This window comes from Stenella coeruleoalba, assembly GCF_951394435.1.
Source record: "Stenella coeruleoalba genome assembly, chromosome: 18".
Taxonomy (NCBI): Eukaryota; Metazoa; Chordata; class Mammalia; order Artiodactyla; family Delphinidae; genus Stenella; species Stenella coeruleoalba.
In genome coordinates this window covers 6,221,873-6,249,440 of record NC_137164.1, presented here as the reverse complement: position 1 = coordinate 6,249,440, position 27,568 = coordinate 6,221,873, and the positions used below count along the sequence as shown (strand labels likewise).

The following is a 27,568-nucleotide window of genomic DNA, read 5'->3' as shown; positions in this document are numbered from 1 at the left end:
AATGAGGTGGATACACCTAGAGTCTGTCATACAGAGTGAAGTGAGTCAGAAAGAGAAAGACAAATACCGTATGCTAACACATATATATGGAATTTAAGAAAAAAATGTCATGAAGAACCTAGGGGTAAGACAGGAATAAAGACACAGACCTACTAGAGAACGGACTTGAGGATATGGGGAGGGGGAAGGGTGAGCTGTGACAAAGCGAGAGAGAGGCATGGACATATACACACTAACAAATGTAAGGTAGAAAGCTAGTGGGAAGCAGCCGCATAGCACAGGGAGAACAGCTCGGTGCTTTGTGACCACCTGCAGGGGTGGGATAGGGAGGGTGGGAGGGAGGGAGATGCAAGAGGGAAGAGATATGGGAACATATGTATATGTATAACTGATACACTTTGTTATAAAGCAGAAACTAACACACCATTGTAAAACAATTATACCCCAATAAACATGTTAAAAAAAAAAAAAGGTGTCTTCATCCATTTAGGGATTCAGGACTCATGATGCCTGGAGTGGAGGAAAGATCACGGAGGCTATTCTGAAATGCTTTCCCTGATGTGTGCCGACATTCATCGTGAACTTCAGAAGTGCCCCACGGGTGGACTACAATGTTGGTTCTGGTAGGCAGGACAGACTGGGCTGCACCGTCCTCTGTGGGCTCAGGAACAACCTGGCCCACCCTGGGGTCAGCCTGGCTGGGCCTACCCTTCTAGTGGTGCTGAAATGAAGTCAAACTCTGGGGGCTGTCTTAACTGAATTTGACCAAGCACCACATAACCATCTGTAGCTGTTCTAGAGCCAAACCCCAGAACAGGAATTGAACATACAAACACATCCATGCACAAACATGCCTGGCATGTGACTCATATTGGAGTGTGAGGAAACACTTATTAAAAACTCCTCTACAATAAAAAATGACTGTGTGTGGTACCCACTTTGCTCCATCTGTGCCCACACAATGGTCAGCCCTTGTGAACCCATCCAACGGGGACGGAAGGACTGGCCACATGGACCCAGAACAGCTCTCTGGCCTCATGCATGATAATCTAGGGTCATAAAACAAAGTAGCAACAGCCTGTTTTATCTTTAAATTCAGTATTTTGTTTGCTGTGGATTTTTAACATTATTTTTTAAGAATATTGCATAAAAATATTATTTACTTTATCGATGAGTTCTTTGGCATCCAAGGTGAAGGCTTCACTCACATCACCCTAATTCTGGTCCTGTGACACACACACCACACACACCCCCCACACACACAAAGGCTGGACTGGACAAGATCTGACTTGTAGGGAGTGGGAGAGACAAGACACAAAGTATTTTCTTCAAGGCCTTCAGAATCCACTCAGCTCTCTACACTCATCCGTGACCCCCAGCAGACAAGGATCAAACCCCTGGGCAGCATCAAGGAACAACAGCCAGCCTCAGACACACCGAGTTTTAGATCCTCAGGGGTCTGATCCGACTCTAGTAACTCCAAGTCCATCAGAAAGCAAGAAAGGAAGCATCTTGCCCTTAAAACACTTTGTTTACAAGTACGTATACACTCTGGATCTTATCACCAAGAATCTTATCAAGCAAGAGTGAAATTTTCACTTAAAAAGGGCCAGCCTTCCGGGAAGATGGCGGAAGAGTAAGACGCGGAGAGCACCTTCCTCCCCACAGATACACCAGAAATACATCTACGCGTGGAACAACTCCTACGGAGCACCTACTGAACGCTGGCAGAAGACCTCAGACCTCCCAAAAGGCAAGGAACCCCCCACGTACCTAGGTAGGGCAAAAGAAAAATGAATAAACAGAGACAAAAGGATAGGGACGGGACCTGCATCAGTGGGAGGGAGCCGTGAAGGAGGAAAGGTTCCCGCACACTAGAAGCCCCTTCGCGGGCGGAGACTGCGGGAGGCGGAGGGGGGAAGCTTCGGAGCCGCGGAGGAGAGCACAGCCACAGGGGTGCGGGGGGCAAAGCAGAGAGATTCCCGCACAGAGGATCGTGCCGACCGGCACTCACCAGCCCGAGAGGCTTGTCTGCTCCCCCGCCAGGGCGGGCGGGGCTGGGAGCTGAGGCTCGGGCTTCGGTCGGAGCGCAGGGAGAGGACTGGGGTTCGCGGCGTGAACACAGCCTGAAGGGGGCTAGTGCGCCACGGCTAGCCAGGAGGGAGTCCGGGGAAAAGTCTGGACCTGCCGAAGAGGCAAGAGACTTTTTCTTACCTCTTTGTTTCCTGCTGCGCGAGGAGAGGGGATTACGAGCGCTGCTTAAAGGAACTCCAGAGACGGGCGCGAGCCGCGGCTAAAAGCGCGGAACCCAGAGACGGGCGGGAGACGCTAAGGCTGCTGCTGCCGCCGCCAGAAGCCTGTGTGCGAGCGCAGGTCACTGTCCACACCCCTCTTCCGGGAGCCTGTGCAGCCCGCCACTGCCAGGGTCCCGGGACCCAGGGACAACTTCCCCGGAAGGACGCACGGCGAGCCTCAGGCTGGTGCAACGTCACGACGGCGCAGCGTCACGCTGGCCTCTGCCGCCGCAGGCTCGCCCCGCCCTCCATGCCCCTCCCTCCCCGCGGCCTGAGTGAGCCAGAGCCCCCAATCAGCTGCTCCTTTAACCCCATCCTGTCTGAGCGAAGAACAGACGCCCTCCAGCGACCTACACGCAGAGGCGGGGCCAAATCCAAAGCTGAGCCCCTGAGAGCTGTGAGAACAAAGAAGAGAAAGGGAAATATCTCCCAGCTGCCTCAGGAGCAGCGGATTAAATCTCCACAATCAACTTGATGTACCTGCACCTGTGGAATACCTGCATCCACAACTAATCATCCCAAATTGAGGAGGTGGACTTCGAGAGCAAAATTTATGATTTTTTCCCCTTTTCCATTTTTTGTGAGTGTGTATGTGTATGCTTCTGTGTGAGCTTTTGTCTGTATAGCTTTGTTTCCACCATTTGTCCGAGGGTTCTATACGTCCGTTTTTTGTTTTTTTTAATCTTAATAATTATTTTATTTTAATAACTATTTTATTTTATCTTCATTCTTTCTTTCCTTCCTCCCCTCCTTTAGACAACGAATCATCCCAAATTGAGAAGGTGGACTTTGAAAGCAAGATTTATGATTTTTTCCCCTTTTCCTCTTTTTGTGAGTGTGTATGTGGATGCTTCTATGTGATATTTTGTCTGTATAGCTTTGCTTCCACCATTTGTCCTAGGGCTCTATCCGTCCGTTTTTTTTGTTTTGTTTTGTTTTTTCTCTTAATAATTTTTTATTTTAATAACTTTATTATATTTTATCTTACTTTATTTTATTTTACTTTATCTTCTTTCTCTCTTTTTTCCTTCCTTCCCTCCTTCCTTCCTTCCTCCCTCCCTCCCTCCCTTGTTTCTTTCTTTCTTTCTTTCTACTTCTACTAATTCTTTCTTTCTACTTTTTCTCCCTTTTATTCTGAGCCCTGTGGATGAAAGGCTCTTGGTGCTGCAGCCAGGAGTCACTGCTGTGCCTCTGAGGTGGGAGAGCCAACTTCAGGACACTAGTCCACAAAAGACCTCCCAGCTCCACATAATATCAAATGGCGAAAATCTCCCAGAGATCTCCATCTCAACACCAGCACCCACCTTCACCCAACGACCAGCAAGCTACAGTGCTGGACATCCTATGCCAAACAACTAGCAAGACAGGAACACAACCCAACCCATTAGCAGAGAGGCTGCCTAAAATGATAATAAGTCCATAGACACCCCAAAACACACCACCAGACATGGACCTGCCCACCAGAAAGACAAGATCCAGCCTCATCCACCAGAACACAGGCACTAGTCCCCTCCATCAGGAAGCCTACATAACCCACTAAACCAACCTTAGCCACTGGGGACAGACACCAAAAACAATGGGAACTACGAACCTGCAGCCTGCATAAAGGAGACCCCAAACACAGTAAGATAAGCAAAATGAGAAGAGAGAAAAACACACAGCAGATGAAGGAGCAAGATAAAAACCCACCAGACCTAACAAATGAAAAGGAAATAGGCAGTCTACCTGAAAAACAATTCAGAATAATGATAGTAAAGATGATCCAAAATCTTGGAAACAGAATAGACAAAATGCAAGAAACATTTAACAAGGACCTAGAAGAACTAAAGATGAAACAAACAATGATGAACAGCACAATAAATGAAATGAAAAATACTGTAGATGGGATCAATAGCAGAATAACTGAGGCAGAAGAACGGATAAGTGACCTGGAAGATAAAATAGTGGAAATAACTACTGCAGGGCAGAATAAAGAAAAAAGAATAAAAAGAACTGAAGACAGTCTCAGAGACCTCTGGGACAACATTAAATGCACCCACATTCGAATTATAGGGGTTCCAGAAGACGAAGAGAAAAAGAAAGGGACTGAGAAAATATTTGAAGAGATTATAGTTGAAAACTTCCCTAATATGGGAAAGGAAATAGTTAATCAAGTCTAGGAAGCACAGAGAGTCCCATACAGGATAAATCCAAGGAGAAATACGCCAAGACACATATTAATCAAACTGTCAAAAATTAAATACAAAGAAAGCATATTAAAAGCAGCAAGGGAAAAACAACAAATAACACACAAGGGAATCCCCATAAGGTTAACAGCTGATCTTTCAGGAGAAACTCTGCAAGGCAGAAGGGACTGGCAGGACATATTGAAAGTGATGAAGGAGAAAAACGTGCAACCAAGATTACTCTACCCAGCAAGGATCTCATTAAGATTTGATGGAGAAATTAAAACCTTTACAGACAAGCAAAAGCTGAGAGAGTTCAGCACCACCAAACCAGCTCTACAACAACTGCTAAAGGAACTTCTCTAGGCAAGAAACACAAGAGAAGGAAAAGACCTACAATAACGAACCCAAAACAATTAAGAAAATGGGAATAGGAACATACATATCGATAATTACCTTAAATGTAAATGGACTAAATGCTCCCACCAAAAGACACAGATTGGCTGAATGGATACAAAAACAAGACCCACATATTTGCTGTCTACAAGAGACCCACTTCAGACCTAGAGACACATACAGACTGAAAGTAAGGGGATGGAAAAAGATATTTCATGCAAATGGAAACCAAAAGAAAGCTGGAGTAGCAATTCTCATATCAGACAAAATAGAATTTAAAATAAAGACTATTAGAAGAGTCAAAGAAGGACACTACATAATGATCAAGGGATCGATCCAAGAAGAAGATATAACAATTGTAAATATTTATGCACCCAACACAGGAGCACCTCAATACATAAGGCAAATACTAACAGCCACAAAAGGGGAAATCGACAGTAACACATTCATAGTAGGGGACTTTAACACCCCACTTTCACCAATGGACAGATCATCCAAAATGAAAATAAATAAGGAAACACAAGCTTTAAATGACATATTAAACAAGATGGACTTAATTGATATTTATAGGACATTCCATCCAAAAACAACAGCATACATATTTTTCTCAACTGCTCATGGAACATTCTCCAGGATAGATCATATCTTGGGTCACAAATCAAGCCTTGGTAAATTTAAGAAAATTGAAATTGTATCAAGTATATTTTCTGACCACAACGCTATGAGACTAGATATCAATTACAGGAAAAGATCTGTAAAAAACACAAACACGTGGAGGCTAAACAATACACTACTTAATAACGAAATGATCACTGAAGAAATCAAAGAGGAAATTAAAAAATACCTAGAAACAAATGACAATGGAGACACGATGACCCAAAATCTATGGGATGCAGCAAAAGCAGTTCTAAGAGGGAAGTTTATAGCAATACAATCCTACCTTAAGAAACAGGAAACATCTCGAATAAACAACCTAACCTTGCACCTAAAGCAATTAGAGAAAGAAGAACAAAAAAACCCCAAAGTTGGCAGAAGGAAAGAAATCATAAAACTCAGATCAGAAATAAATGAAAAAGAAATGAAGGAAACGTTAGCCAAGATCAATAAAACTAAAAAATGGTTCTTTGAGAAGATAAACAAAATTGATAAACCATTAGCCAGACTCATCAAGAAAAAAGGGAGGAGACTCAAATCAATAGAATTAGAAATGAAAAAGGAGAAGTAACAACTGACACTGCAGAAATAAAAAAGATCATGAGAGATTACTACAAGCAACTCTATGCCAATAAAATGGACAACCTGGAAGAAATGGACAAATTCTTGGAAATGCACAACCTGCCAAGACTGAATCAGGAAGAAATAGAAAATATGAACAGACCAATCACAAGCACTGAAATTGAAACTGTGATTACAAATCTTCCAACAAACAAAAGCCCAGGACCAGATGGCTTCACAGGCGAATTCCATCAAACATCTACAGAAGAGCTAACACCTATCCTTCTCAAACTCTTCCAAAATATAGCAGAGGAAGGAACACTCCCAAGCTCATTCTACGAGGCCACCATCACCCTGATACCAAAACCAGACAAAGATGTCACAAAGAAAGAAAACTAAAGGCCAATATCACTGATGAACATAGATGCAAAAATCCTCAACAAAATACTAGCAAACAGAATCCAACAGCACATTAAACGGATCATACACCATGATCAACTGGGGTTTATTCCAGGAATGCAAGGATTCTTCAATATACGCAAATCAATCAACGTGATACACCATAGTAACAAATTGAAGGAGAAAAACCATATGATCATCTCAATAGATGCAGAGAAAGCTTTCAACAAAATTCAACACCCATTTATGATAAAAACCCTGCAGAAAGTAAGCATAGAGGGAACTTTCCTCAACATAATAAAGGCCATATATGACAAACCCACAGCCAACATCGTCCTCAATGGTGAAAAACTGAAAGCATTTCCACTAAGATCAGGAACAAGACAAGGTTGCCCACTCTCACCACTCTTATTCAACATAGTTATGGAAGTTTTAGCCTCAGCAATCAGAGAAGAAAAGGAAATAAAAGGAATCCAAATTGGAAAAGAAGTAAAAGCTGTCACTGTTTGCAGAGGACATGATACTATACATAGAAAATCCTAAAGATGCTACCAGAAAACTGCTAGAGCTAATCAATGAATTTGGTAAAGTAGCAGGATACAAAATTAATGCACAGAAAACTCTGGCATTCCTATACACTAATGATGAAAAATCTGAAAGTGAAATCAAGAAAACACTCCCATTTACGATTGCAACAAAAAGAATGAAATATCTAGGAATAAACCTACCTAAGGAGACAAAAGACCTGTATGCAGAAAATTATAAGACACTGATGAAAGAAATTAAAGATGATACAAACAGATGGAGAGATATACCATGTTCTTGGATTGGAAGAATCAACATTGTGAAAATGACTCTACTACCCAAAGTAATCTACAGATTCAATGCAATCCCTATCAAACTACCACTGGTATTTTTCACAGAACTAGAACAAAAAATTTCACAATTTGTATGGAAACACAAAAGACCCCGAATAGCCAAAGCAATCTTGAGAACGAAAAACGGATCTAGGGGAATCAGGCTCCCTGACTTCAGACTATACTACAAAGCTACAGTAATCAAGACAGTATGGTACTGGCACAAAAACAGAAAGATAGATCAATAGAACAGGATAGAAATCCCAGAGATAAACCCACGCACATATGGTCACCTTATCTTTGATAAAGGAGGCAGGAATGTACAGTGGAGAAAGGACAGCCTCTTCAATAAATGGTGCTGGGAAAACTGGACAGGTACATGTAAAAGTATGAGATTAGATCACTCCCTAACACCATACACAAAAATAAGCTCAAAATGGATTAAAGACCTAAATGTAAGGCCAGAAACTATCAAACTCTTAGAGGAAAACATAGGCAGGACACTCTATTACATAAATCACAGCAAGATCCTTTTTGACCCACCTCCTAGAGAAATGGAAATAAAAACAAAAATAAACAAATGGGAACTAATGAAACTTCAAAGGTTTTGCACAGCAAAGGAAACCATAAACGAGACCAAAAGACAACCCTCAGAATGGGAGAAAATATTTGCAAATGAAGCAACGGACAAAGGATTAATCTCCAAAATTTATAAGCAGCTCATGCAGCTTAATAACAAAAAAACAAACAACCCAATCCAAAAATGGGCAGAAGACCTAAATAGACATTTCTCCAAAGAAGATATACAGACTGGCAACAAACACATGAAAGAATGCTCAACATCATTAATCATTAGAGAAATGCAAATCAAAACTACAATGAGATATCATCTCACACCAGTCAGAATGGCCATCATCAAAAAATCTAGAAACAATAAATGCTGGAGAGGGTGTGGAGAAAAGGGAACACTCTTGCACTGTTGGTGGGAATGTAAATTGAATCAGCCACTGTGGAGAACAGTATGGAGGTTCCTTCAAAAACTAAAAATAGAATTACCATATGACCCAGCAATCCCACTACTGGGCATATACCCTGAGAAAACCATAATTCAAAAAGAGTCATGTACCAAAATGTTTATTGCAGCTCTATTTACAATAGCCCGGAGATGGAAACAACCTAAGTGTCCATCATCGGATGAATGGATAAAGAAGATGTGGCACATATATACGATGGAATATTACTCAGCCATAAAAAGAAACGAAATTGAGCTATTTGTAATGAGGTGGATGGCCCTAGAGTCTGTCATACAGAGTGAAGTAAGTCAGAAAGAGAGACACAAATACCGTATGCTAACACATATATATGGAATTTAAGAAAAAAAAATGTCATGAAGAACCTAGGGGTAAGACAGGAAAAAAGACACAGACCTACTAAAGAATGGACTTGAGGATATGGGGAGGGGGGAAGGGTAAGCTGTGACAAAGCAAGAGAGAGTCATGGACATATACACACTACCAAACGTAAGGTAGGTAGCTACCAAACGTAAGGTAGAAGCAGCCGCGTAGCACAGGGAGATCAGCTTGGTGCTTTGTTGCCGCCTGGAGGGGTGGGATAGGGAAGGTGGGAGGGAGTGAGACGCAAGAGGGAAGAGATATGGGAACATATGTATATATATAACTGATTCATTTTGTTGTAAAGCAGAAACTAACACACCATTGTAAAGCATTTATACTCCAATAAAGATGTTAAAAAAAAAAAAAACCACAATGAGCTATCACCTCACCAAAAAAAATAAATAATAAATAAATTTTTAAAAATAAAATAAAATGGATATCCAACATGGACCTACTTATAGCACAGGGAACAATTCTGCTCAATACTTTGTAACAACCTAAATGGGAAAAGAATTTGAAAAACAATAGATACATGTATATGTATAACTGAATCACTTTGCTGTACACCTGAAACTAACACAACATTGTTCATCAATTCTACTCCAATATAAAATAAAAAGTTAAAATTTTTAAAAATAAATAAATAAATAATTAAAAAAATAAAAAGAGCCAGAATTATATGATTTAGAAAACATAACATTTTAAAGGGCCAACTAAGGTCTCTGTTTTAACTCAATCACTTGGTAGTCTATTTGTTGAATAAACATTTGTCTAGGGGGTTGAATGACATTGCTCACGTGTAGAATACCACAGAAGTGTGTCAGTAAACCCCTGAAGTTCATTCCGTGATATGTAAGGGTACCGTTTAATTTACTGAGATTCTACTCTTTGCTATGAAACATTCTAGGAACTTGGGATACATTCAGGACGAAACAGACAAGTCTCTGCCTCTAAGAAAGTTACATTCTACAACAGGCAGCCACCCAATAACAAAATATATCAACTGTATAATCATATGGTATGGGTACTGTTTGAATAGTGTCCTCCCAAAATGTATGTCCACCAGGAACCTGGGAAGGTGACCTTATTTGGGTCGTGGCAGATGTAATCCAGTTAAGCTGAGGTCACACTGGATTCGTGTGGGCGCTGAATCCAATATCAATAGTGTCCTAAGAAGAAGAGGGAATTTGTACACAGAGAGACACACAGAGGAAAGACGGCCACATGGAGACAGAGGCGGAGATTGGAGGTATACTGCCAGAGGCAAAGAATCCAAGGATTTCTGGCAAGCACCGGATGCTAGAAGTGTAGGAAAGTCAAGGAAGGATTCTTCCCAAGAGCCTGCAGAGTGTGCACGGCCCTGCTGACACCTTGATTTTAGACTTCCGGTCACCAAAACTGTGAGAGAGTAGATTTCTGTTGTTCAGTTTGTGGGACCTTGTTACAGCAGTCCTAGGAAACTAATGCAGGAGGTTAAGAGGCGGTTAAGTGTCTTGGAAAGTAAGGGACTGGGCATGCTAAATGGGGGGAGGGTTTTCACCGTTAAATAGGAGATTCAATGTAGGCTTCACTGGGAAGGTGAGAGTAGAGTGAAGATTTGGAGTTGGGAGAACTGGTGATGTGGATCCCGGGTGAGGAGCCCTCCAGGCAGAAGTGGGAGTGAGCCTGGCAGACCCGAGGAAGAGCAAGGAGGCTCGTGTGGCTGGAACGAGTGAGGGTGGGGAGAGTCCAAGAAGTTTATGGAGTTGACCGGGGACACGGGACCATCACGGTAGATCGGCTGACTGCGTCTCGCGGTGGGTACTCCTACAGTTTTGAGCAGAGGATTGACATCATCTAATCTGGTTCTAAAAGGATCACTGCAGAAGCTCGGGTGACTTTAGGGATAGGTCTACTGGAGAAACCCATTCAGAGACAATGGAGGCTTGGAGAGCAGAGGCAGTGATCTAAGTGGAAAGATGTAGTTTAATCCTGAGTGTACTTCAAAGGTAGAGTCGCCAGGATTTGCCGACCGACTACATGTTGGCGTGTGAGAGAAACAGGAGCCAGAGACCGCCTCAGATGTCAGGGGTTTGGGCCTGAGCAGCTGGAAGAACGAAAATGCAACAGCTGAGAGGGGGAAGCTGTGGGTGCAGAAGGCTCTGTTGTGGCGGGGGTGGGGGGCAGTGCTGGAAGTCAGAGGCTTGGTTTGCCGCCTGCTAAATTTTAAGATGCCTGGTAGGTATCCAAGTGGAGATGTCAGGCGTGCGGCTGGGTGTATGAATCCACGGTTCAAGAGAAAGGAGTGAGCTGGAGTATAAAACTGAGTCATAGGCACGTAAATGGAATTTAAAACCATAAACCAGGTGAGATCACCAAGAGCATGCAGGCAGAGAGGAGGCCTAGCCACTGATCCCAGGCCACGTCGCTCTAAGGAACCGGGAAGCTACATGCAGCAAGTTGTCAAGGAGGACTTCATCCAGCAGGACAAATGAGGCTGCTGGGTTAAGAGAGGTGGGGACAGGGAAGGAGTCTGCAGTTAACCCTGTGTGTTCAGTACCTTTGGATAAAATGCATAGGTGAAACCTTAATGAAAACGGGTTTGAAAGAGAATGGGAGAACTGGGTACGATGAGTACCGATAACCCTTTCATAGCGTTTTGCTGAAAAGAGGAGCAAATTATTAATTTTACTTTGCAACGATATACGTATTCCAATTGGTCAAGTTCTTCAGTGATGTATTAGTAATTAATCTATTTCTTATAAATACCAAACTATAATATATATACTACAATGTTATACACAAATAATACATGTTATGTAATTATGTAAATGTAAGTCAAAGAGAAAAACAAATATGGTATATTAACACATACACGTGGAATCTAGAAAGATGAACCTATTGGTAGGGCAGGAATAGAAAGGCAGATGCAGAGAATGGACGTGTGGACATGGGGTGGGGAGGGGAGGGTGGGATGAATTGGGAGATAAGGTTTGACATAAATACACTACCATGTGTGAAATAGATAGCTAGTGGGAACCTGCTGTACAGCACTGTGCTACACAGCTCAGGGAGCTCAGCTTGGTGCTCTGTGATGGCCTAGTTGGGTGGGATGGGGGGCGGTGAGGGAGGTCCAAGACGGAGGCGATGTGTATATGTGTACGGCTGATTCACTTTGCTGTGTGGCAGAAACTAACACAACATTGTAAAGCAATTATACTCCAATAAAAAAAAAAAAGACAAAATTACTCAGTTGAAACAAAAATTATATAATGTTTTCAATCAAACTTTTTATTTTGAGATCATTGTAGGCTCACATGCACTCATAAGAAATAACACAGAGAGATCCTGCATACCCTACACCCAGTTTCCCCCAAGAATAATGTCTTGGGAAATTCTAATACAATATAACAACCAGGATACGGACACTGAGACAATCTTGTTCAGATTTCCCTAGTTTTACCTATATTCATTCGTGTGTGTGTGTGTGTGTGTGTGTGTGTGAGAGAGAGAGAGACCACAGCATCCCTCGTGTTGGCCTCTCATAACCACACCCATCTTCCTCCCACCTCCTCATCTTCCAGCCACAACCCCTTGGACTGTTTACAAATCTGTTCTCCATTTCTATAATTTTGTCTTCTCAAGAAGGTTATACAAATGGAATCATACAATATATAACCTTTTGGGCTTGGCTTTTCTCACTCAACAACACCTCGGAAGATTCACAGGTTGATAAGTATTGTGTATCAACAATGTGTTCTTTTCAGCTGCTGAGCAGTATTCCACAGTATGGACAGACCAAAGTTATTTAATTGTTTACTGAAGGACTTGTGGGTTGTTTCCAGTTCGTGGCTTTTACACAGAAAGCTGCCATGAACGTTCATGTACAGTTTTTTTGTGTGAACATAAAACTTCATTGCTGTGGGATAAATGCCCAGGAGTACAACTGCTGGGTTGTATGGTAATCGAATGGCTAGTTGTACATGGAATTACCAACCTTTTCCAGAGTGGCTGTACCATTTTATCTTCCCTCCAGCAAGGTATGAGTTGCCTAGTTTTTCCTGCATTCATCAGCATTTGGTGTTGTCACTATTTTTCATTTTAGTCATTCTGATAGGTGTGTAAAGTGACCACACTGTTGTTTTAACTTGCATGTTACCTACTTTTTCCTTGATGGACCATGCTTTTGATGTCTAATCTAAAAATTCTTTGCTAAGTCCTAGGTCTTAAAGATTTTTTCCTAAAAGTTTTATAGTTCTAGGTTTTACATTTAAGTTTGGAGTATGTATGTGTGTACCCATACATGCTCCTTAGGTATATACAGACTATTAAAATAAATCTAAAACTTACTATAAAACTACTCACTAATTTTTGCTATATGTCCATCCAGTCTTGTTTTTGTGTAAAAAAGTTTACATTTATAGACGTGTATTTTAAAGTTTACACACACACATATATAACACATGTATACATAAACTTTTAAAACACAAAATTAGGATTGTATCACCTGAACTTTTCAGTAACAATCACGAACCTTCTCCACGGTAATGCTCTGTAACATCATTTTTAAAGCTATGCAGTATTCCATCACACAATGTTTTTTTTTTTTTTTTTTAATTTTTGAATTTTATTTATTTTTTATACAGCAGGTTCTTATTAGTTATCAATTTTATACCCATCACTGTATACATGTCAATCCCAATCTCCCAAGTCACCCCACCCCAAAGCCCACCCCCCAACCACTTTCCCCCCTTGATGTCCATATGTTTGTTCTCTACGTGTGTGTCTCAACTTCTGCCCTGCAAACCGGTTAATCTGTACCATTTTTCTAGATTCCACATATATACATTAATATACGATATTTGTTTTTCTCTTTCTGACTTACTTCACTCTGTATGACAGTCTCTAGATCCATCCACACCTCCACAAATGACCCAATTTTGTTCCTTTTTATGGCTGAGTAATATTCCATTGTATATATGTACCACATCTTCTTTATCCATTTATCTGTCGATGGGCATTTAGGTTGCTTCCATGACCTGACTATCGTAAATAATGCTGCAATGAACATTGGGGTGCATGTGTCTTTTGAATTATGGTTTTCTCTGGGTATATGCCCAGTAGTGGCATTGCTGGGTCGTATGGTAATTCTATTTTTAGTTTTTTAAGGAACCTCCATACTGTTTGCCATAGTGGCTGTATCAATTTACATTCCCACCAACAGGGTAAGAGGGTTCCCCTCACACCCTCTCCAGCATTTGTTGTTTGTAGGTTTTCTGATGATGGCCATTCTAACCGGTGTGAGATGATACCTCACTGTAGTTTCGATTTGCATTTCTCTAATAATTAGTGATGTTGAGCAGCTTTTCATGTGCCTCTTGGCCATCTGTATGTCTTCTTTGGAGAAATGTCTATTTAGGTTTCTGCCCATTTTTGGATTGGGTTGTTTGTTTTTTTAATATTGAGCCGCATGAGCTGCTTGTAAATTTTGGAGACTAATCCTTTGTCCGTTGATTCGTTTGCAAATATTTTCTCCCATTTTGAGGGTTGTCTTTTTGTCTTGTTTGTAGTTTCCTTTGCTGTGCAAAAGCTTTTAAGTTTCGTTAAGTCCCATTTGTTTATTTTTATTTCCATTACTCTAGGAGGTGGGTCAATAAAGATCTTGCTGTGACTTATGTCAAACTGTTCTTCCTATGTTTTCCTCTAACACTTTTATAGTGTCCAGTCTTACATTTAGGTCTTTAATCCATTTGGAGTTTATCCCTCAAGACTGTTTTGGCTATTCGGGGTCTTTGGTGTCTCCATACAAATTTTAAGATTTTTTGTTCTAGTTTTATAAAAAATGCCAGTGGTAGTTTGATAGGGATTGCATTGAATCTGTAGATTGCTTTGGGTAGTAGAGTCATTTTCACAATGTTGATTCTTCCAATCCAAGAACATGGTATATCTCTCCATCTGTTTGTATCATCTTTAACTTCTTTCATCAGTGTCTTATAGTTTTCTGAGTACAGGTCTTTTACCTCCTTAGGTAGGTTTATTCCTAGGTATTTTATTCTTTTTGTTGCAGTGGTGAATGGGATTGTTTCCTTAATTTCTCTTTTTGATGTTGAGTGTATAGGAATGCAAGAGATTTCTGTGCATTAATTTTGTTTAATACATCTCGTATCATCGGTCATTTTGGTTATTTGCAAACTGCTGCTCTATCAAATGGAGCTTTCCACATTATCTGGGGTCTGCTGGTTCCTCTTGTGTCCTCTGGCTAGTGTGTCTCCTCTGGAGGTGGCAGCATGGAGGATGGGCCGGATGCACTGAAGAACAGACCTGGACCCATCGTTCCTTCTCATTACTGCCACCCTCGGACAGTGAGTTTCCTGAGCGTCTTGAAATTTAAAGAATTCAAAAATCATCTGGCAAAGACCCAGGGCAAAACATGAGGAAGTTTGGGGGTGAGGAGGCCAGGGCAGATATGGGAGCCAGCCAGCTGGAATGACTTATTTTTCTCTTTGCCCTGCGTCATCCTTTCTCGAGAGGTGGGCACAGTGTGTGTGTGAACCAGTGGACAGACAGAAGAAGAAGACGCAGAAGCTCCCCTCACTTCTTTGAGACTCCCTGAGTGTGACAGAAGTCAAAGAGGTATTTTTTCTTCTGTGGTTTCCTTGCTTGACAAAAAACAGCTCTCCTGAACTGCTACAGACTTTTCTTTCCTGATCTAGTTGCCTCTGTGGTCCTGATGCTGCCAGGGTATGGAAAGACAGCAGTGATTTCAAGCTTCCCAGACCGACCTAGGCTCAGCCCTGGCTCTGCCATTTCCTGCTTTCTAACTGGCAAAAAGGAAGTAATAACTTACCTTGTGGAATCATCCTGAGGATTAAATAAGAAAATACGTGAAAAGCACCAGTGCCTGCTGTTCAGCAGGTCCTCTAGAATTGGTAGCCTTTCGATCCATTTGTAGGGGGTCCCTCCCAGGGATCAGTGTCCCGCTTCCCGGGAGCAGAGACACGTGAGGGAGTGAAGGGTTTTGCTTGTGCCTGGGTGCTGGCATGTGCTGTCCTCAGCAAGGCAGAGGGGTTAGAATCCACCATGCGGAGGCACTCACGCCAGGAGTCAGAGTTCAGTTTCTAAAAGTCAGAGACACTTAACCTGGCTTTTCAGGTTTCCTTGGAACTTCTTTCTCTGTTTTTATCTTGTCTCTTAGACCCTTTAACAAACTTTCTGAATTAATGGTGATGGACCTATGTCCACCACTGATCTTTCCTACCTCATTTGAAGAGCAAACCTAGGTGTGAAGATTCACCCTGGGGGTCCGTCGGAAATGCAGATTTCTGCCTCTAACTCTGGTGATTTTGACTAGCGGCCACACACAGTATTCATGTATTCCTCCTGATCTGGGAAAGTCAGTCCCTCCAGGACCGAAAGAGATGTCTGAAGCCTGCGGCACTCATGGCCACACACAGTATTTCATGTACTCCTGATCTTGGAAAGTCAGTCCCTCCAGGACCGGAAGAGATGTCTGAAGCCTGCAGCACTCATCGCCGGGAGAGGCAGTGCAGCTGGGCCTCCATCAGCCTCAGAACCCAAGGTCGTGGCCACTTGCTATATTTTCACGGCAGGTATTTAGTTTGGTTACCATAGTTCAATATTGAGACCAAAATATTATCATTTTCTAAATCAAATAAAACCCCAATATTTATTTGTGGACCCGTTTTTCACTTCAAGATACTATTAAAATTAAAAAGGGAAAAACACCAAGTATGAGTGAGTATGTGGGGAAACTGGAACTTCTTTTTTTTTTTTTGGCCACACTGTGCAGCGTGTGGGATCTTAGTTCCCCGACCAGGGATCGAACCCGGGTCCCCTGCATTAGAAGACTGGAGTCCTAACCACTGGACCACCAGGGAAGTTCTGACACTGGAACTCTTATACACTGATGAAGGGAGGATGCAAATTGTTAGAACAAGGTATCTGAGGGTATTTTGCTCTAATTTAGTAAGGGTGGAGATACGGAGGTGTGTGTGTGACCGAACAATTCCACCTCCTGAGCTAGAGAGACATTCACACGCGTGCACCAGGACACGTGTGCAGGCACGCTCAGGACAGTATGGGCTATCATAGCTTTGCACTAGGAATAAGCCCAAACGCCCAAGAGCAGTGGGACAGAGCACACACAGTGGAGTTCAAGGCGGAGTTCCACTGCAGTCATGAAAATGAGTGATGCAGGGCTGTGCGTGTGAACATGAGTGAATCTCAAGGATGATGAGTAAGTCACAGAATGCAGAGCATTTTGATATCATTACCTAGTATTTAAAGACACAATGCTTGATGTTCCTCACAGGCACACGTTAGCTCAGGGATGAAAGTCTTAGCAGTGTATTTGCCAGTATCAGACTCCAGGGTGCCTCGGTGGGGAGGGGAGAGGGGTGTGGATTGGGACTGATTTATTTCTTTCAAAAGCGATCTGAAATTTGGCAGAACTTCAGATTTTCTCATTCTGCGTGCCGAGTAGATGGATGTTTGTTTCTGTTCTTCTATAGTTTTCTAGGTTCACAGAACTTCAGAATCATTTTTAGAAGATATCAGTACAGATGTTCTGCATCAACTAAATAATAATCCTTCTCATTCCAAACTTGGGAGTTTATGAGACTCTCTGCTTGTGTCATCAGAGTAACCCCAAAGTAGGCAGGGGAAGTGCTGCGTCCATTTGAAGAGAGGGAAGCTCAGAGCAGCTAGTGACCAGCTCAACGTCACACAGCCAGTAAGAGGTAAAGCCAGGATTCAGACCCAGGTTCCAAATCCATGCTCTTCCCCTGCCCCAACCCCCCATCATCTGACACCTTTCTAGAGCTCTTTATTTGTAATGAGCACTTCAGTGCCCTGTATTGTATAACTCTGAGCCTTTTTTCAATAACAGGAATCACTTTCATTTGGTAGACTGAAACGTCCACATAGACAGCTATTTCAAGATATATTAATATATTAAAGTGACATATTCAGGAGCATAGGGTAAAGCAGTGTTGGAACCTATACTGCCACCCATGAACTCCTAATTCATGTAGGATTTATTCTTTTCAGCCACAAACTAATCAAGTTTATAACCGTTTATAATCCAATTCTTATAAATACTTTAACATAATTTGTTCATTGCATGATTATAAAATTAAAACATGGTAGGCCCCTAAATTATTAACAGTAGGGCAAGGGCTAGGTAACTGTGGTTAATTCAGTCATTAACGTTTGCATCGTGAAGACTCTTCAGCAACGGATAAGAACGGTACTTAGCCAGTGTGCACGGGTCCGGGTGAGTGGCTGTTTATGGCTGGTGTCCACTCTGATTAGCTACTGCCCATGACTCCTGTGTCAACGCCTGTGCTGTACCAGTTGTTAAGTATCTTTAATAATGCCCTTCTTACAATGCACCATTAAGTGGGTAATAGCAGAAATCAAGTTATATTACACTATGATTACAATCATAGAGATATGTGTACACAAAAACCCCATATATGCACACGCACACATAACCGACTTACGCAGCTAGAATTACTGGTGGGTTTTCCTCTATCACACACGTTTTCCACAATTTGATACTGATTTTATAATTTGAAGATCAAATATTGGAATCTGTTCTTAGAGTACATCTGTCCTGAGTCAGCCACTTTATGACCCTATCCTAGACTTTTCACTCAATCCTGCTCTTCCCGCGAGGGCACAGTTTATGTGCCGAGGCAGTGAAGCGTAATTCCTGGCTGAAAAAGGAGACACAATGGCTCTGCTTTGTTTTCAGATAAGATCAAATGCACTGGACTTATTTTATGTGTCTCTATTTTGCCAAGGGTACTACAAATTATATAGACATATGGAAAGACCAAATGCTATCAGCTCCTCTTAATGAAAGTCTTATCCTCTTCAACCCCACAGTTCTCTCAAGTCTTCTTTTTCCTATTGGGATGTTACAGACACCCTCACATCACTTCAAGGCTGAAAACGCATGCTTCGTACTATCAGATAAAGTACAGTTTCATCAAATATAGGTAAACCTTTCAAATCTTATAAACCCTTGTGATGGTATTATATTTTATGTTTCTCAACCTTCCTAACCACGAGAATTCATCCTTACAATTCAGAGGGATGAAACCGGATTTTAAAAAACACGTCCAGGTCTTTTGTTACACATCGTATGTGTTCAGAATGCTCACTCTTGGGATTTCATTCCATCACCAGGAGTTGACATCAGTTAAACTTATCTTCTTTTCCACTTACCCTGATGAAAGGGGCTATTTGAAAGTGACTTACATCTTTATACCAAGAGCTACTTTCTCTCTTTTTGAAATGATCAGTTTCTGAAGAAATTATAGATTCAAAATATAAGGGGTAGCCATGAGGTTATGAATTAAGAAGCAGAAACACCAAAACAGCGGAATATTTCACTACATGTAATAGTCAACACATAAAATCCAATCCAGCTCAGCCATATTAAGTGATTTCAAGTTGGACGTCAATTAAATATATTATGTAAGCAACAGCTGTAGCATACGGCAGGATGGTAGGTAATTTGAATTCTTTTCATGCACTGCTTTTCCTGCAGGAGTATCTAGCAACATCCCAACACTTGGCTTTTTATCTGGCATTAGCTGTGCAGAAATCCCATTTTGCACTATCATTGCAGAAGTGTATCACTTATGAAATTGATTCCTGACACATGGTGTTGTAAGAAGGTTAATGGTTAATTAATTTAGCCAGTGGTAGGATTTCCTATGTTTAATAATGCATGAGATGATGGCCTTTTGATTCGTTTATATTTCCAGTAAGACTATAAACTTCTGCAATATTATGAGAAAGATATGTAAAATGATTGTACGGATTAGTTCATGTTTTCAAACACTGGAAGCATTTGCAAATTCAAGAGTAACCAAACAAATGAGCTCAGATATTTAACAACGATGTACTTCATGATGGAAATCCATGCTGAAAACTTAGTTCTCCATAAACCTTAAATGCTCACAACTAAGAGTTTATTTTCTATTAAGAGGGTCTATAAAACTCAGTGATATTGTTTCTCCCTAATTTTTCTAGCCAGATCCAGTGAACAATGGGAGAGCAAAGCCAGGGTTGGAAGAAACAATAATAATAATCTGACCTCCAACATCTGAATGTGCCTCTATTTGCCACCCTTCAATGCCTTTTGAATGGGGAAGATTCGATTCTTTTAGGTGCCCATGGCTGGGTCTTCTTCCAGCCACCCTGATACTCTTTTTGCTCTTAAAACTCCTTGACTGAGCAACCGAGAGTACAGATTGGCATTACAACCTTCTATTTTCCTTCCTACCAAATAAAACCCAGAGTCTCCAAAATGTTAAAAGACACAGTGTCGTCACCTGATCCTTTTCCAACTCAGGTGAAAGGCTGTTAAAGAAAACCAAAAAGGAAGAAGGGGAGGAGGAAGGAGAGGAAGTAAGCGGGAGGGAGAAGTGGCGCGATGGGTGGGCAGGGGGAGACCATGCTCACTCAGCAAGAGCCAGGGGAAAACTAGAGAATGGGCAAGATGGGACCAAGGCCCTGGCATCAGGGCAGCAGTAGAGCTGGAGACAGTGCTGGGACGGAGGGAGCCTAGTGCCCGCCACCTTCCCCTCCAGGAGATGGAAGCCCGCAGCGGGAAAGCGCTGTGCACCGGGAGTCCCCGGACTCCCTTTCAGAGCATTTGCAGTTGTAACGTTGGGCGAGAAGGGGCTCAGGTAGGGAGGCTGAGAGACGGTGTGCCCGGCAGCCAGGATGGAACCAGGACGGGGTAGGAGTTGAACCGGCTCGTTTGTTTCCGAGGAAAATAAATGACTGTGCGTTTGAGGGCAGTTAGTTAAATTTAGCAGTTAGAGTCTGTCATGCAGAACTGGAAATGTGAGCTTTTATTTTATTTTATTTTATTTTTTAACATCTTTATTGGTGTATAATTGCTTTACAATGGTGCGTTAGTTTCTGCTGTATAACAAAGTGAATCAGCTATACATATACATACATTCCTATATCTCCTCCCTCTTGTGTCTCCCTCCCACCCTCCCTATCCCACCCCTCCAGGTGGTCACAAAGCGCCGAGCTGATCTCCCTGTGCTATGCGGCTGCTTCCCACTAGCTATCTATTTTACGTTTGGTAGTGTATATATGTCCATGCCACTCTCTCACTTCGTCCCAGCTTACCCTTCCCCCTCCCCGTGTCCTCAAGTCCTTTCTCTATGTCTCTATGTCTGTGTCTTTATTCCTGTCCTGCCTCTAGGTTCTTCAGAAACTTTTTTTTTTTTTTTAGATTCCATATATATGTGTTAGCATACGGTATTTGTTTTTCTCTTTCTGACTTACTTCACTCTGTATGACACACCCTAGGTCCATCCACCTCACTACAAATAACTCAGAAATGTGAGTTTTTAAACTCTGTCTTTAGGCTGTTAATAGGTGAATGGTAATGACAAGGCAATGAGCCTGCCCTGTCTAACCAGACAACTGAGCTTCCGTTTGGCCTGCACTACTGCAGTACACTGAAGTGGCAAGACCCACCGGAACTGCCGACTGGTCCAAATCAGCCAACTTAGAAAGAACTTTGGACTATTTAAGTGCAAGGCACTATGGAGCTCATCTGGTACAACTCACATTCTGTGTTGTGTAGACTTGAAATGCAGAGGGTTAGGGGACTCTTCCAAGGTCACACAAATGATCAGCCTCCGAAGTATATAAGGTACTTTCCCTTCACACATGAAGGCTCCCAGATAAGAAAAATGAAAGCATCCCGGTCATACTTTTCGGAAACTCCTATCCTAACAGCTCAGAAGTTATGTATTCTTCTTTAAGGAAGATTCATTGGTGACAACTGAGACATGGTGAATATCAGAATTATGCATACAAAATTCTCCTTTTACAACTAGATGACCAGGAAGACAGGAAGTGTCTGATTTCAGATTGTGGCTCTGACAGATAACTGTGACTGCAGAAATCACACACCATCAGCTAGCTGGTAGCCTCTATTTTATCAGCTATAGGAGTTCTCCAAGGAGAGGAGTTGATGTCTATTGTAAGGTGACAACTATGACTTTAACATAAATGATATCACAGGCTTCTTAGATGAACATTACTTCTTTCTTTCTTTCTTTCTTTTTTTTTTTGCGGTACGCGGGCCTCTCACCGCTGCGGCCTCTCCCGCCGCGGAGCGCAGGCTCAGCAGCCATGGCCCACGGGCCCAGCCGCTCCACGGCATGTGGGATCCCCCTGGATTGGGGCACGAACCCGTGTCCCCTGCACCGGCAGGCGGACCCCCAACCACCGCGCCGCCAGGGAAGCCCACATTACTTCTTTCTTGAATGTACTTCATTGATGGTTAATGAATGTGGCTTAGAATCAGCTCAGCAATAGATTCAGCTTTGACCTCATGATATATAGGCTTTATTTGGATTTTTTTAACATATAACGGGTCTTAGAGCCACCTTGCTAAAGTTAACCAGAGTATTCGCAACAACTGTTGTTACCTGCTAGTCCTTGGTTTGCTATCTCGTTGGTTTTTCCACCCTGAGTGAAAACTGCCCCACAATAATAATTCATCAAGTTATTTGTTCATCCATCCATTCATTCACCAAACATGCATTACATACTTGAAATATCCTGTACAGTGCTAGGCACTCTGCATAAATGACCTTTCACCCTTAAAACAATCCTGCGACACAGAGATTTTTGTGTTTCCCATAGTACAGACAGGAGACCAATGAACTCAGGCCTGTGTACAATCAGGGCACTCCAGTCTGCTACCCCAAGAAATGCGAACACGACAAGCCAAATACTATTCATCTCCATATGGACGTTTAGCCATATCTGCATAGGAGGTAACTAGCCTTTCTTGTTGGATAATTTATTTATCTCAAGTTTCCAAGTAAACATTTTTCTCCTGGCATGTCTACCAAACCTTAATGGTTCTTGGTTCAGAAATGGCAAACACTGTGCAATTCTAAAATAAAGACAGCTGCTAAGGTTGGCTACATGATGGTCTATAATACGAATTGTCTGGTCATTTTTGTTTTAAAATATCTGTGTAAAGAGCTGAAATCTTTGGATCAAGAAATGGGAGTGTAAATCTGTTTTAAATTATAGTAACCACTTCTCAAAGGTTTAATTCTCCACTTTTTTCTTAAATTGAACATGCACGCCATGGATGTAACTCAAGTGCCAAGAAAAGCGGGTTAATAGGTGTCTGATGACTCTTCGAATGTATTTGTCTCAGATGTGCTCTCTGCTAGGAAGCCTGTAGTGTGTTACTTGGCAGACAGGTCCACAGGGCGACCTCACCCCCATAATTTCCACCTCCTATTGCTTATGCCCTGTGTAACCCCTTCACCTTTGAGTGCAGGTGGCGCCTGGGACTGGCTTATAAGCCACAGAAGATGGCAAAGGTGATGACATATCACTTTCAAGGTTAGGTTATGTTATGTAAATCTCTATCCTTGACTGGAAGAAGAGATTCTCCTTGCTAATCTGAGGAGGTAAGTGGTCATGCTGGACAAGCCCATGGGTCAAGGAAGTGCAGGTGGCATCTAGAAGCTGAAGGTGACCTCCAGGCAACAGCGAGCCAAAAGCTGGGACCCTCAGCAAATAGCCCCAGGAAATAAATCCTGCCAACAACCTAAGTGAGCGTGGAAACGGATTCTCCCCCCACCCCCAGCTGAGCCCCCAGATGAGGATGCAGCTAGCCAAGACCTGACTCTGAGTCTTGTGCCCAGACTCCCAAGCCATGGAAACGGAGAGAGAGGTGTGTTGTTCTAAGTCATTTCTGGGATTAGTTACACAGCAATTAAAAAACACTAACCTAAGTACTCATGTGGTGGTTTCGCAGCCTCCTGTGTTTACCTTTCCATCCCCCTCATTGGGCTGTGAGCTAGCTTACAGAATGGGACTGGACTGTGTCTTGGTTTACTTTTGTTCCCCACTCCCCCTGGTGTTTAGCACACTTACGTGACACACAGACAGTCAGGAAGTGTGCGCTGAGTGAATAATCCAGTGAATGGACAAATGAATGAATATGGTACCTTAGCATTCCGGTGTCTGTATCAACCACACGCCGCTGTTTCCTCTAATATCTCTTGGTTAATCAACGTGCTGAGGAAACTGAAACTATTTCCTTTTCTAGGCAAGTCGTTTGTCTTCGTTAAAATGGAGCTGCTGTCCTATTTTCCGGTCATACTGTTTGATTAGACCCTTCTGGAATATCTTGTAGAATTCTCCGTGGTTTTCACTAGCCTACATAATTCTGTGCCATCAGCTACTTCGATGAGCTATAGCTAGTTTTCTCCAACTAATTACTTCAGACGCTAGGCGCCAATTCCTGAGGCTCCCCATTAACTCCTTTCTATGAAGGGAATCTGCACAAATTTCCTTTCTCTGAACTAATTTAAATCCACACGACGAGAACTTGATCTCTTATTCTGTCGTTAGCAATAATAATTATATTCAGACTTTTAGACGATGAAAGCACTTTATACCAATTATTTTATCTGTGTTATGCCCAGAGGTAGGCTTGCTACGTAATCCCCATTTTTTGGATAAGAAAAGAGAGGCTGAAAATGTTTTTGGAAGTAACCTGTAGGTTATTTATTTTCTCAATCAACAATTTATTAAGCACTGAGAATATGTGGAGAATGGTATTTAGAAAAAATGAAAGGAAGGAAGAAAGGGAGGGAGGAACAAGGAAAGAGGGAAGGAAGGAAGGAAGGAAGGGAGGGAGGGAGGGAGAGAGGGAGGAAGGAAGGAAAGAGGGAAGGAAGGAAGGAAGGAAGGGAGGGAGGGAGGGAGGGAGGAAGGAAATAGGGAAGGAAGGAAGGAAGGAAGGGAGGGAGGGAGGGAGGGAGGGAGGGACGGAGGAAGATGTGTCTTGCCTGCCTTATTAAATTATAAGTTCTCCATAGTTTCATCTGTGTTTTTTCAATTTTACTTCTACTAGTAATTCCACAAGAAAAGCTGGGCATAAGGCTTCATCACCTTACAGCTAGAAAAATACAGCAGACTTCTGCTTGTCTTAGTGCTTCTGGGTTTTCCCGGCCTCTGTTTATCCAATGCAGGATTTGGAGAATATTTTGTTAAGCTCGATCTTATTGCTTCTGAGGTTCCTACAGTGATTTCCTGTGACTAATATTTAAGATACAATCATTCTTGCTTGGTTAAAGACCCTTTTAGACATTTCATTCACCCTTCCTTCCCAATCTAATATCCTCTGTTAATGTCTTCCTTATTTCGTAACCAGGAATTCTCTACATCAACTGTGATGACTAGCTTATCGCCCCTTTAAGCAAAACTTCTCCTCCACTTGTTTTCTATACACCATCTCTTCAAGCCAACATGCCCTCCTGGATCACGCAGGACAACCTGACTTCTCTCTCCTCCTATAAAAGCGGGTACAACATTAACCTCTGATTCACCTTTTCCTCCTCAATTAGGCCTTAACTCTTCGCCTCTCATACGCCTGAACTTTTTCATTTTGCTGCATTTATACCAGTGGTCCCTCAACCAGCAGGATTAGCATCACCTAGAAACACACATGCTTGGACCCCACCTCGAATATACTGCATCACAAGTACTGAGGGTAGATCCCAGAAAACCATTTTAAAAAACCCTCCATGTGACTCTGATGCCCTTTAAAGTCTGAGAGCAAATGACTGATATGTGTAAATATAAGTAAAAACACATACAAACATACACACACACACACACAAACACAAATTTCCAAAAGGGTATGTCACTGAAAAAAATCAGATCCCCATTTAGATCGTAAGCTATTTCAGATGGCAGGAAGCATATGATAAGATTTCACTAGTATTACGAGTGTTTTTCTAACACCCGTAGCACCTAGAGCAGGGTTTTGCACATATTTTGTACTTAACTACATGTTCAGCTAAATGCCACTTGTTCCTTCATCCCACCCTGGCTTATTAACAACGCGTATTCGACCAAAAGGGTACAAAGGGAAGAAAATAAATGAAGCACATTATTCTTATTAAGTATGTATTTGCAGCTCTCATTAAGTCTAGGAAAACCAAAATTAGTTCTGCACACAGAGCTCTTGCCCTGGGGCTCCTGTGTACCTTCTATAGCTATACCTTCTTCAAAAGGTTCCAGTCAAACTGAGCTATTTGTGTCTCCCCAGCAGTATCTCTAAGCTGTACCTTCTACCTGGGATGCCCTCTGTTCCTTACCTGCCTGCATAACTCCTCTGTATCCTTCAAGGTTCACCTTCAAGAAGCTTCTCTGCCCCCCATTCCATCATAGTGAGACACCCCTCCCTCGTGCTCCCGGGGTACCCTCTATTTATCCCTACCCTGGCACTCACTACACTATATTACAAAATCACCTCCACCTGTCTGTCTGTCTGTCTGCTCCACAACACTGCACAGTAAGCACCTGAAGACAGACAGGTCTCACGGAGGTATTCTATTCTGCTTGTCATGTAAGTTGTTGACCAGGAAAAAAAAATGGCTAAGATTTGATATTAGATGTAATTCAGTTTTCTATGCTTTAATTTCCTCGACAAGCAAACATGAATGTATTTCATGCCAGCAACCTATGTAGTTCAGAATTAGAATGCAGCTCATCTCTGCTGGTCCCTGAAGGGATCGGGGATCCCCGAGGCAGTTTCGGTTCCCCTCCTGATGTCCAGCGGACACTGCCACCGCCTTTCTCCAGCAGCTACACCAGTGATCCAGAAGCATAAATGCCAGACTTGGGAGAAGCTCCGGCACAGGCTGTGTTGCATTTTCAAGCACGACCTGCAGCTCCCGTGGGCAAGTTTGCACAGGGCTGCTTCCCATGAGGACAGTCTCCTTGACTGTGCACTGCATGGGCTCCACTCAAATCTATGCAGGTGATGGGTCACTGCGCTCCGGGGAGGAAAAGCTCATTTTCTTGTGATTGGTGCTTCCTAATCACCTAACAGGGCACTGGGGCACGCAGAGGAGAAAAGACAAACAAATACCTTTGGGTGATCATCTTCCAGGCCGGTGAACCCCACTCCACTGCTCAGGACAGAGAACAATTTGTTCAGGACACCACCAAGCACTAGCGACTTGGTTGCCTACAAAAGGAAACCATCCCATAATTGCTGCAGCATTTAGAGCTAATTCCTGTTCTCCTTCACGGTCTCTGGCATCCTGTCCTACAGGACACAAGGCTGCAGAGAGGGCAGCCTCATGGCAAAGCCATGTAGGCACGGGACCCCAAGAGCTGTGTGCAGTGCCAGGAAATATAGTGGCGCCGGGAACAGCCCAGAGATTCCTTAGGAACTGTCATCCCTCTGAGAAGATGACCTTCCCATCCTGTGGGCATCCGTCTCCTCATAGCCTGTTCCTAAGCGTCTGAAGATTCCAAATTTAACATTTTTCCTCACGTATTCTTAAATGAAGATATTCTCCTCATTTAAGAAACTGCTTATCTTGATGAAATCAGGAGAGATTTTCTGCATATATTCATAAACATATTCTGTCTCTCAGTTGTGAGGGGAGGAAAGCTAAAATGAGGGTGTAAAATGGCATCTGGTTAGCAGCCCCCAGTGCAGTTCCTCATCCGTGAAAACTCAGAGGAAGAAGAAAACCCTCCCAGCTGACAACCATGACTACAGGCACCCTAACATTTCAATGGGATGTTTGGGGAAACAGTTGCTAATCACTGGACAGGTGATGCTTGGTGGAGAGAATCCAACCTAGGAAATGCTGGCTGATGGAAGATGGCAGAGGAAGGGGAGGATAGCTACTCCTCTGGCCCCAGACACCTCTGTCTCAGGGACCCAAGACCTGCACAAGTCAGAAATTTAACAGCACAAGAGTGAGGAAGTCATGACCCAAAAGGACTAGAGCTAAGTATCA

General features: G+C 42.6%; 1 protein-coding gene across 5 annotated transcripts in view; it reads right to left on the bottom strand.

Annotated features, from left to right (window-relative positions):
* Window positions 1-27,568, bottom strand: part of MTUS2 (microtubule associated scaffold protein 2) — a 491,802-nt gene that overhangs the window by 234,404 nt on the left and 229,830 nt on the right. Inside the window, exon 1 of one of the 5 annotated variants that reach the window (XM_079902573.1) lies at window positions 2,215-2,378. The exons of the other annotated variants lie outside the window; for them this stretch is intronic. The gene's annotated coding sequence lies outside the window, so the exon portion shown is untranslated. Of the gene's footprint in view, window positions 1-2,214; window positions 2,379-27,568 lie in introns of those variants that run through there. 5 annotated transcript variants of the gene reach the window in all.